Consider the following 12,141-nt stretch of genomic DNA (forward strand, 5'->3'; position numbering starts at 1 on the left):
TGGGAAAGGAAGCAATTGAGATTTCAGAGGCCAGGCCCTGCTTCCTCTGGACAGAGGGGGAGAATGGGCACCACCTGGGCAGGCTGGGGCCACGCTGGGTACTGGAAGCTGCATCCTCCTGGCACTTCTCTGTAGAGGAACAGATCCCAGGAAGACACTCCACCAGAGACAAAGGACCAGCAAGAAGAGAAAGGCTGCCTGGACCCCAGCTCCTCTGCACAGCCAATGGACTCCCAAAGGCCTCAGCCCTCCTCCCGCCTGGGATCCAGATTCCCCTGCCCCAAATAAATGCTTCCTCCTGGGAAATAGGTGGCCACATATGGAGACAGTACAGGACAGGGGTTAGGAACAGGCCCTGCCACTTCCTCGGGCAATACCCAGGAAGTGCCTAGGTAATACCTAAGCACTTCCTGGGTCATACCTACGGAAGTTACTAAACTTTCTGTGCCTCAGTTCCCCCTTCTGTAAAACAGAGATCGCAATAGTGCTTAAAAGAATAAATTAGTATTTTCAAAGTGCCCAGAACACTGCCTAGCAGAGTGGGGGGCTACAGAAGTGTCTGTGTTGTTATTATTATTAAACAAAAGACAGAGCAAGTTAGAGCAATGAAGGTGGCAATTCAGAGCTGGCCAATAGCAAGGTTCATTAGTACAAATGCTGCTGATTGGATCTGCAGAAAAAGAAACTGGTGTGAAAGGCCTCCCTTCTAGAGCTTGTTGTGCTCATCTCAGAGTGAGGGGCTGGTGTCGTTGAGATGGGAGTTCTAAGTCAAACCCCGCCTCTCGCCCAGGCTCTGTGATTCCGACGTCTTACCTGACCTCTCCCTAGCAGAATCCGGGGAGCTGTGCTCTGCATTTGCTCTTGAAGACATCCTGACCACTCATGCTGACCACCCGGGGTGCCAGGCTGCCAGGTCCTGGTCTCTGCAAGAGCTGGCTGTGATTGTGCCCAGATACACCCACGCCAGCTGTTCACCTTTGTAATGACACAACATGGTAAGTGGATAAGTGGAAGAAATCGGGTTTGAAAAAAGAAAGAGCTGTTTCCACGAAGACGGAACTGACTGCTTTAGAAATAATAAAGACAAGTCACTAAAACAAAAGTTTCCGTTGAATGAGACTGAGCAAAGCAACTGTAAAAGATAGCGGAGAGGGACTTCCCTGGTGGTCCAGTGGTTAAGACTCCACACTCCCAATACAGGGGGCCCAGGTTCGATCCCTGGTCAGGGAACTAGATCCCGTGTGCCGCAACTAAGACCCGGTGCAGACAAATAAATAAATAAATATTTTAAAAAAGAGAGAGAGATAGGGGAGAAGAATAAAAATGGACAAGGTCGATACGCCTCATGTAAGAATGATGAACCGATCAAACAAAAGCTCTTGGCCTTACATCAGTACATCAACGTACATCAATGTTTTAAGTTAAAATAAAATGCTTAGATTCGAGGTGTAGCATGTTAATTAGCTACGTAAACCAAAGTTGCAGTTACTCAACCAATGAATCACACAGGATAAAAGGGCTCTTATGAAGCTAGACATTTCTTGTCACAGTTGCGTCTAATCTAATCGTTATTTTGCCTTAATCTATGTTTTCCAAACTATAGTTGAAGGCACTGGGCTGGGAGTAGCGGAAGGCACTGGGCTGGGAGTAGCGGAAGCCACAGGAAAAACATAAACATCTTCCCAGAGCATCCATCTGAATCAAGTAAGGGAGGAATAGTCCTCACAGCAAAACAAACACGGATTATCATGGAATAGAATGTAAAATTAATGTTAGTGTTAAAAATAAAACTTGAAGCTTCAAAGCAAGGTCACGGTTGGGGTGGGTTGCTGCAGGCTAGGGTCGGAATCCCATCTCCTCTGGCAGGAAGAGCGGGTGGGAAAGTTGGAGAAGCACAGTCCGTGAGGGTCAAGGTCACTGCCAGCTGCCCAGCCATCTCCCAACTGCTTTCCCACAAACCTGCAGCACAAGGGCTTCTGGGACAGCTGCCTCCAGAGCAGCTTGCCCACTTGGGCATCCCTGTCCCGCTGCTGCAGCTTGCAGGTGACAGGGCCAAGCCAGAGCCCACTGCCATGGCCAAGGCCACTTGATGGCAGACCTCACCAGAAGACCTCACCTCTGCCCTCCTCAGCCCCTGTCCTCCAAGCTCCTTCAGACCTTAAAGGATTAGAAAAAGCTGGAAAAACTAAACCTTCTGGTTTGGGCACATTTGAGAAGAGCAGGCTGATAACAAAGGACAAAGCAATCCCAACCTTTATCTGTAACATGGCGGTAGGTATTTATTAATACACACCCTGTGCATTCCAAAAAGATCATTCATGGGAGGGTCAAATAAGATAGTGGTTGAATAAACCTTAGCAGGCAAGCAAACCTCAATGACTTACGACAAAGATACCTGTCATTTAAAATCCATTCACTCCTACGGCGTGGGCTGCAAAGATTCATTCACCCACTGGCAAAAACAGCAACCTTTGGATGCCCGTTACCAACTACAGGTTTTTCCTTATTTCTAATCCTCACGACAATCCCGTAAGAGAGCTACTGTTATCCCAATTTTCAGGTGAAAACCTGGAGGCTAAGAAGTTAAGCAACTCGTTCAGGTCACTATGTGTTAGGGGTCAAAGCCAAGATCTGAACTTCTGTCCAATTTTAAAGCTCGGCTTTTTTTTTTTTTTTTTTTAATTGGCTGAGTGGCACATGGGACCTTAGTTCCCTGACCAGGGATCGAACCCGTGACCTCTGCAGTGGAAGCACCGAGTCTTAACCACTGGACCGCCAGGGAAGTCCCAAAGTTCTTGCTTTAGACGCGAACATAAGGATTCGTTTCTACCCATTCTCAAAACACTGTGCCTCCCACTGTACTTCCCGCTGGAAATACTTCCCGCTGGAAATATAAAGCCACACACATCTTACAAAGCTGCCACATATTAGATGTGCTGCTGCACTGAATTTAAAAATAGACCACGCTTCATCACTGGTTTCCCAATGACAGTAGATGACCTGTAGTATCCAAATATTCGTCACACCACACAATAGGGAAAAAAGATTCATGACCCAGTGAGCCGGCTTTTGGACCCAAGAGCCATCAGAAACAGGAGGTGTGGTTTTGCTCACCTTTTCATTGGCTCTGAACATGAGAAATGTTTTTGAATTGAGTTTTTTGAGAGGGGCAGATAAAGGGGAAAGTTAGGGTTTTTTTGTGTGTTTTTTCCCCTTAGAAGAAATTTCTCATGAAGCTGTTTATTTGAGACCAAGACCCTGATTTTATTAACTTCCTCCTCAGACACAGATCAGCAGCAAAGAGGAAAATGCATGCATTAAGCGTGGATAAATAATCTGTGTGCTGGACTTACATTCCCCCTCACCTGAGGCTACCTGATGCCCACTTGAGAGGAGCATGGAGGCCTCTTTACTCCAAGGGGCTGCAAAAGCCTGCTTCATGGGCAGCAACCCAAGTTCGTGCCAAAGCCCCCAGAGTCCCACACCTGAAACACCTGCCTCAGTTTCCCAAACTGCATGAAGGAGCATCAGGATGTGGACGCAGAACGCTCACCAAGATGAATTCTGGGCTCCACCATTTGTAAGTCTTCACCCCCACTTCCACGACATGGAGGCAACAGGGCCGTAGAGCACAGGGTCCTGCAGCCCCTCACAGCCCCGCCTTTCAGCGAGGTTAAGCATCACCTGGCATCGGTTCATGTATTTGCCCCAGGGAGGCTCACACCCAAATGCAGCCAGCCAGACAGCCGGCGAAAGGATGCATTTCGACAGAGAGGGGCTGTCAGCTTCCTCTTAGGATCGGCTACCTTTACAGCAGAAAAATGGATCCCTTTGGCTTAAGTGTAAACCGTCTCTCCTTGCAGAAACAAGGTGAATCGTGAGAGTGAATGGGGACTTGTTAAATTAAAATAATGATAATAACGAAAACAGCTAGTGTTTACGGAGTATCAGCTATGTGCTAGGTGATGTTCATTATCTAGTTTATCTCACTTAATCCTTAACACAACCCTAAGAATAGGTCCCTTGAGCTTCACTTTATAGAAGAGGAAACCGAGGATCAGAGAAGGTAAGTAATCTACTCAAGGTCACACAGCAGGGTTGTGGAGAAACCACAGTTTAAATTCCAGAGTTCCATCCAATTCCAGAGTTCAAGGGTTTAACTACCGTATCACACTGCAGCAAACCTCATGCTGTACATGCAGCTAGCGACCAAAAAGAAAGCTACTTAGTCTCACTGCAAAAACAAACAAACAAACCAAAAACAAAAACAGAAAGAAAACAAAGCACATTTAAGATGACTACCTTTTAGGCCTATTAGTAAAACATTTTTTTCCAATATTATTTTAAATGCCAGCAAGAGTGTCATGAAACTATTATATATCACTGGGATAAACTGGTCCCATCTTTCTTGGAAAAACATTTAGCTTCAGGAGCCATAAAAATGGTCAATGCCAGGGCTTCCCTGGTGGCGCAGTGGTTGAGAGTTCGCCTGCCGATGCAGGGGACGTGGGTTCGTGCCCTGGTCCGCGAAGATCCCACATGCCGTGGAGTGGCTGGGCCCGTGAGCCATGGCCGCTAAGCCTGCGCGTCCGGAGCCTGTGCTCCGCAACAGGAGAGGCCACAACTGTGAGAGGCCCGCGTACCGCAAAAAAAAAAGAAGGAAAAAAAAAAGGTCAATGCCTTTAATGTGATAATTTGTGAAAACTCAGATACCTGAAAATATCCGTTACAGTATTTCAAAAGTGGTGTGTGTGTGTGTGTGTGTGTGTGTGTGTGTGTGTCTGGAAGCAACATAAATGCCCCACAATGGAGGATGACCAAGAAAATGATGGTGTCCCTGCATTATGACACTTATACTGCCAATAAAAGGGCGGCCAGGTGATGAAGCAATGTGGAAAAATGCTAATGTGCCCATGTTAAGTGAAAAAGCAAGTTACAAAAGCACATGCTTTGCCCCTAAAAAAATTAAGTATAGGATTACCATATGAGCCAGCAATTACACTTCTGGTTGTATATGCAAAAGAATTCAAAGCAAGGACCCAAACAGATATCTGTATATCCAAGTTCAAAGTGGCATCATTCACAATAACCCCAAAGTGGAAGCAACCCAAGTGTTCTTTTTTTTTTTTTTTTAATGCGGCACGCGGGACTCTCACTGCCGTGGCCCCTCCCGTTGCGGAGCACAGGCTCAGCGGCCATGGCTCACGGGCCCGGCCGCTCCGCGGCACGCGGGATCCTCCAGGCCAGGGCACGAACCCACGTCCCCCGCATTGCAGGTGGACTCTCAACCACTGCGCCACCAGGAAGCCCCCAAGTGTTCATTGATAGATGACTGGATAAGCAAAATGTGGTCCATCCATACAATGGAATATTATTCAGCCCTAAAAAAGGAGGGGATCCTGACACATGCTGCAAAGTGGATGAATCTAGAGGCCATTATGCTAAGTGAAAGGAGCCAGTCACAAAAGGACAAACACTGTGCAATTCCAGTTAAATACCAAGAGTAGTCAAATTCAGAGACAGGAAGTTGAATGGTGGTTGCCAGGGGCTGGGTGGAAAGGGGTATAGGGAACTAGGGTTTAAGGGGTAAAGGGTTTCAATTTTGCAAGACAAGAAAATTCTGGAGATGGATGGTAGTGATGGTTCATAACAAGGTGAACGTACGTCAAAATAGTAAATTATATATATATTTTACCACAATTGAAACATAAAAATTAAGATAAAAAAGCACATGCCTACTAGTCACAATTAAAAATGCACATTTTTAAAAAGGAAAAGATACCCAAATTGGCAGTGGCTACGTTGGGATAGTGGGAAAATAATAAATCACTTACAGATCACCTTCTACACACCAGCTCCTTTACAGACGTTATGTGTTTCACTGTGTACCTGGCACTTTACAAATGAATATATGAAATCTTTAAGACTGGCAGTAATACTGCTATTTCAATGTTACAACTGGGGATTCTGAGGCTTGCAATTTCCCCCAAAGAGAGTGAAACAGAAGCGAACTGAAATACCACTTTAGAAACAGCCACACCCATCACTCCCAACACTCTCCCTCTCGGCTCAGAAAGTAGGTGGGCTTGGAAAGCACCCATTTCTAGGAGAAGCTCAGAGAGCCTTCCCTGAATGGGTGAGGTCACCACTTCTGCGGCAGGAGTGGAGGGTTCTCCCGCACACCAAGCTGGTGTAACACCAGCCTCAGGCCCCAGGGACCGGGCCGACCCCAAGGGAGGGGAGAGTGGGCCATATTTTGGAATGACCCAAAGAAAGTCAGTGTTTGTCTGCAAGGAGAGAGTGAGGAGGGAGGTTCCTGGGCTTTCAAATTTTTTTTTTTTTCATCTTGAAATTGGCAGCATTTCTGATATGATTGCAGGGGATTTCCACCAACCAAATAGAAAATTCAGTTTTAGCATTCACTGTAAGGAAAGAGGAGTTTTGCAACCTTTGTCATTTATGAAACACTGGCAGTGGCACCAAGACGAGGATGTTGGGGAGAATGTTTTCCTCCCTCTCAAACCAGTCAGGCTCCAGCCATCCTTGGCTCGTGGTTAATGACCACACGCGTCTCACTACCAGACAGCAGGGCACTGACACTCCCTGACCCGCCCAGAGCACGGCCCTCCGGACCTGCCCCTCCGACAGCTTGGCTGGGAAAACGTGTTGGTCCCCTGGAGAGTGACTGAAAGAGCTCTTCTGAGGTCCTACGATAAGGAAACATTTGATGGGGCCCCAAGCCCCACTGTCAGACCCACAGAAGCAGCTGGAGGGAGGAAACTGCTCTGTAAACAAAAATGGTTTTGAAAAATAAGCCAGCCAAAGGGGAATTGCTTCATAAGTTGCACATTCACTTCTCCCTTTAACTGTGCAATTGAAGAAAAACAAGGTGAAGCAGGAACTAACCCCTCACATCCCCCCATTCACCCCCCCCCCACCACTATTTCCCTCGACCAGGCACAAAGTCTAACCGGGTCTGAAGCTGGTCTCTATTTGCGGATTGTCTGTGCCGCGTAAGGTCCCCCTGGGGCTGGTACCCGCCCTGCCTGCCTGCCGTGTTGTTAGCACAGCCCCTTGGCCCGCCCCCCTCACCGCCCACCGGGGATCACGGTAAACACTTGCAAAACGTAATAAAGCAAGAGAAAGGATGGAGCCCGCAGCATCGTGCAAAGGTATGCTTTAGGTACCCTCCCCGGGCATGGACCAAGGCTGCAGAAATGCAGCTTATCCTGCTGGAAAGGGGCATCAGCATGGCCGGGAGGGCCTCTGGGGCAGTTGCCCTAATTCCAGAAACAGCTATATTCGCAGAGTGGCCAGCGTCGTTTCCGAACATGGGTGGAGAAGGTGAGGGGAGTGGAGCTCAGAAGGAGGTAAGCTTGGCTGTCTTTAGAGCTGGCAACTAACAGCTAGGTTTTGAGAGCACACCCCATCCTCCCACCCAATCCCCACACTCCAGGGTGTCTTCCATTACTTTGGTGAAAGCACCGAAAGAGAACCAACCTCCGCATGCGCCAGGCAGTGCCCTCATGAGCCAGGGTGGACAGAATCTCAGTCAGGAAATCAAGCCACAGCAGGGCATGGAAAGGCTAAAGGGTTGGCAATTTCTGCTCTAGAGAGAGCAGAGAAAGCTCTGTTCTGTCTCCTTGTGTTTGGTGACGGCCTGCTAAATCAGAAGAATCTTCGTCCCCACTTGTCACATCAATCAAACCGGGTGGGTAACGGTAGAAGGGTTTACAGGAGAGTATCCAGGTGGCTCTGAAAGGACACCCCGAGTCCCCCGTCCCCACAACAAAAGAACTGCTAGCAAACTTCTCCTTCATCTGCAAGCAGCCACACGGTCAGATGATTAAACGCTCTGGCATCTGAAGGAACCGGGATTCTGGATCAGCCAATTGTAAACGTGTGGATCGGGAAGTTATTTAACTTTTCTGAGCCTTCGTTTCCTCCGGTGAAAATGGAGACATCATTCAGCTCCTATGGTTAACCGAAAACCATCTGTAAAAACAGTCACTTCTTTGGAGGGGAAGAGTCCCCTGTGGTACCATTCACTTGACAAGAACACCAAGGCACTGTCAGTCACTCCAGCGGTGTGCACCCCTTCGGGAAGTGCTCAGTGGGATCAGTCCTCGGTTTCAAAGTCCCTTTGGAGCAGTGAACCTTTCCCTCCGAGATTCCTGGGGAAGGAACCCGCTCCCGGCCCCAAGGCACAACCGCCCCGCACACACGCGTGACCGTGCAGGACATTTCTGAGGGTGGCGGCCACTGGGGCTCTGCAGGAGCCCGGGGGAAGAAGCCCCACTTGATGGTACGGTGGGGTTCGAGACCCCGCAGGTCCCTCCTTCCAGGGGACACCTGAACGAAGTGAAAGCTGCTCAATCATCCGAGGGCGCCAGAGCGCTCCATCTGCAAACTGGGGGGATCCCAAGGGTGCTGTGCGAGAACCTGGTACGTGGGCCGCCCCAGGATGCCCCCCACTCCACTCCGACCCCGGAAATCCCATCCCCACCCGCTTCCCCTCCGGGAGCGCACTTTTCGGGGCCTCCTATCAGTCCTCTCCTGGCCCCCTGGACCTCCATCTCCCCACCAAGGCAGGGCGCAGACGGCAAAGCAGTGTCCCCCATCCTGGTCCCCAAGAAAGTTCTCCCTGTTCCCCTCTCCTCGATCTCAAAGAAAGGGGTGCAGAAGACGAAGCCTAAATAAAACCAGGAAACTCGATTTAAAAAAAAAAAAAAAGAAGCAGCAGCCTCATTCAGGCTGAATTACGGGTAAGAGTATTTAAAAGAAGAAAGAAAAAAAGAGTCCGGAAATGCAAAGCTGAAGGCGGTTTTGCCGCCGTAACCCGGGCCCAGCCGCAGATCCGGGGGCCGATCTCCACCGCGCGGCTGCAGTAAACACGCGGTGAGCGGCGCCCGCGGCCGGAGCCCGGCCGGGGTGGGCCGGAGAGGGACCGGCCGCGCGCCCACGCGCCCGGCAACGTCCTCGCCGGCCGCTCTCCAGCCCAGGGCCCCGCTCACCAGAGCTGGGGAGGGCGCGCCGGGCCAGGGCGCCGGGGACGTGTGCGCACCCCTCTCCCCACCGCTCGACGGGAGCAGGGGGGCGGCACCGCCGTTAAGGAGAGTAGCCTGCACCCCGCGGCGCGGCCGGGACGCCCTGGGGTGCCGCTCGCCAGCGCCCGGGACAGGGCGCACGCGGCTGAGCGCTGTCCGTCTCCCCGCGCCTCGGCGGGTGCACGCGAGGCCGCAAAGCCGCTGGAAGCGCAGCCCGTACGCCGCCGCCGGGCCCGGGAGCTCCCCCGTCCCGCTCCGCGGGGCAAGCAGTCCAGGCGCAGGGGAGCTGTGCGCACCCCTCTCGGCGGACGCTCAGGGGGCGGCTCCGACCCCGCGCACAGCCTTGGCCCAGGTCCCGGGCTCGCTGGACGCGGGCGGGCGCACAGAGCCGGGGCGCACGGGCTGTACGCGCCGGGAGAAGTCCGCAAGCCGGTCCCGCGGCTCCCCGAGGTCCCCCGAAGTCCCCGGCCCCGGTCCTCTCCCCCACCTCCCAGACGCAGCCTGAGGCGAGCGCTTACCGGTCCCGGCGCGGCTGGCAGGGGCTGGGGCGGCTCGGGCCAGCTGCCGCTGGGAGCGACGGCGCTGGGCGCGAGTGAGCCTCGAGGGAGGGAGGCGGGGCGCGGTAGGGGCGCCCCGCCTGCTGACAGCCCGCATACTCCACTTCCCACTTTGTTTCCTTTTTACTTGCAACAGGAAAAACAACAGGTCCTCCTGCAGCTTCTTCTGCCGCTGCGCCCTCCCCTCCCGCCCCCCAAGTCCCCACCCCGTCTGCGGTTGGAGGGGCATCATTCCAGGGCCTCTGGAAGCTGCACCTTGACCTTCTTCAAAACAAGTTTATATGTATTTATATATAAAAGAAAACAACCAAATAAAGGTCCTAAGAGCCCCACGCCTTCCACATTCACACACTAAAGAATTTCAACAGTGGCCGGAGAAAAGCGGGAGGCAGCCAGGAGCGACCCCAAAGCCAAGTGCAGGGAACTGGGCAGGAGGGAGGGTAAGTGGGGCGGAGCTTGGAGCTCAAAGTCCCACTCCGCTCAGCCCTGGAGGGAAACGGTGGCCTCCAGGCTTTGATGGGTAGAGAGCATGGGGGTTGAGGGCCAGCGCCCCATCCCCCCACCCCCGCCGCGCCCCGCCCCAGATTACAGTAGTGGCTTCAGATCCTTCTAGGATGTGATGGGGGATGAACCAGTCAATAGCTTAATCAAATGACTTAAAGGACCCTCCCCAACCCAGCCTGCGAGGTAAAGCGCCTGTTTGGTTCCCTTGGACAGATGAAGACACTGAGGCTTGGGGAGGGGCTCATTCTATCCAAGAGATTCCCAGGCCTCTCAGGACCGTCTCGGGCTCAGTGCTGGCTCCAGCAACGGAAGGAGCAGGCGGTTCTGTGTCTAGACAGGAAAGGGGAGAGAATTTGGGTAAGATGAGTGGGTTACTAAGTGGTCCCAGTTTTCTAAGATCTAGGATGCAGGCTCTGATCTCTCAACTGGATGATACCTGTGGAGGAACCAGGAGGGACCGTGGGTCTCTTTGGCAGAGAATGTTGGGTCTGTCCCCAGGAGGGTACATCCTTCCCAACAGAACATCTGAGGCTCACAGCCTCACTCCTACCCCAGGTCAGGACCACTCCAGGGCGATACTGTCAAAAGCTGGAAGAGAAATGGACATTTCAAAGAGAAAATCTGATGGCAGGTTTGGATGTTTCCAAACATCTGTCCTAGCCCTGCTTTTGCCTGGTTGTAATTTAAACACTGCTTGCTGGTTTTCAGAGCTGGTTGTAAGCAACAGTCAGATCAGGAACGCTTTTGCATCATCCAAAGGAGCTCTTCGTTGAATACGTATTTGCTGACCGCCAGTCAGATCATGCTTTGTAATATGCAAGACGGGAGACCTGCCAAGTGCTCAGATGTGCTTCACACGCTGTTATCTCTGATCTCGACAATAGCCTCCCAAGAGAAATCTTAGCATCCCCACTTGAAAGATACGGAAACTGAGGCTCAGGAAGGTTGAATCCTTTTGAGGGGCCACACAGCCTGTGTCTAACTGCTTCCAGATCCTCGATTCTTTGCCCATGCCACACTGCTTATGCCCCAGTCCAAGAAGTTTCACTTTCCTGAAACCCCAATGCACTTCCTTTTAGAGACCAAACCGTAAGACTTATTCCCCTCTTTTGCCTGGGGTACCAGGAAAGTCAAGCTGACTGTGGCATCAAGTACGGTCAATATGGCCCCTCAAGTTCCCAGTAGACTTCTGCCTTTCTCTCTACAATTTCTGATCTCTCTTTCTCACTTTATTTTTAACTGTTGTCATGTGTGTTTTGGAGGAAGCTCCTTCAAGTTCCTTTTGCATTGTAAGTGAAATGGGCCCGCCAAGGTGGAGAATTTATAGCAGTCCTAGAAGAAAAGTGGCACTTGGGCTGTAGGGAAGTCAACACGTGTTACTCCCGTGACCTCCTGACTGGGAAAGACTTTGGCCCCATTTTATGGAAGGGAAAAGAGATCTTGGGTATTAAGGGGGCAGCTGGTCGGTGGAGAGCGGCTCGGATGGACAGGAGGCACCCCGCGGGCCTCTCAGAGGAGCACACAGAGCCCTCCAGACCAGTTTCCTTCTGGGCCTGCCACCTTGTCCTGCAGAAGTTCCCCCTCCGAAAGCCAAGCCAGCCTCCACAGCTTCTCACGGATGCAGTAAGCATCTCTGCTCTGTTCGACCTTGAGTGCTTTCACCGCCGCCACCCACACATGCCCGCAGCAGGGTTAACTCAGTGCAGCCGGAGCCAAGATGAGCACCCGGCTGCAGGGGGACAAGTGAGGAGCTCACTTCCTCAGCCCCTCCACAACGGGCTCCAGACACCTGCCTCCATGCCCCATCCTGGCACGAAGCCCACTTTGCCGAGGGGCCTTTCCTTCCAGGCAGGGCAAAAATTATCCAGCTCAAACCCTTGCCCATTTGCCTTGGCCAAGGAAAGTGTGGTGAAGATTCACAATTAAGAGCACCTTCCCTGCAGCCAAAGTGCCTGGCACGGCCACTGTGGAGCTGTGTGACCTCAGGTGAGTGGCTTAAGCTCTCTGTGCCTCCATTTCCTCATCTGAAAAAC

At 51.7% G+C, this 12,141-nt stretch overlaps 1 protein-coding gene across 6 annotated transcripts in view; it reads right to left on the reverse strand.

Moving 5' to 3' along the window:
• The window catches only part of PIK3CD (phosphatidylinositol-4,5-bisphosphate 3-kinase catalytic subunit delta), a 49,966-nt gene extending 40,300 nt beyond the window's left edge, over positions 1 to 9,666 (reverse strand). For 3 of the 6 annotated variants that reach the window (XM_029230195.1, XM_029230194.1, XM_029230188.1), the window contains exon 1: positions 9,566 to 9,666. The gene's annotated coding sequence lies outside the window, so the exon portion shown is untranslated. Of the gene's footprint in view, positions 1 to 813; positions 1,534 to 9,565 lie in introns of those variants that run through there. The other 3 variants (XM_029230192.1, XM_029230190.1, XM_029230191.1) reach the window with 3 other exon arrangements.
• Positions 9,667 to 12,141: the final 2,475 nt, after the last annotated feature.

The sequence above is a fragment of the Monodon monoceros genome, unplaced genomic scaffold (assembly GCF_005190385.1).
Source record: "Monodon monoceros isolate NGI ecotype Baffin Bay Population unplaced genomic scaffold, NGI_Narwhal_1 Super_Scaffold_18, whole genome shotgun sequence".
Taxonomy (NCBI): Eukaryota; Metazoa; Chordata; class Mammalia; order Artiodactyla; family Monodontidae; genus Monodon; species Monodon monoceros.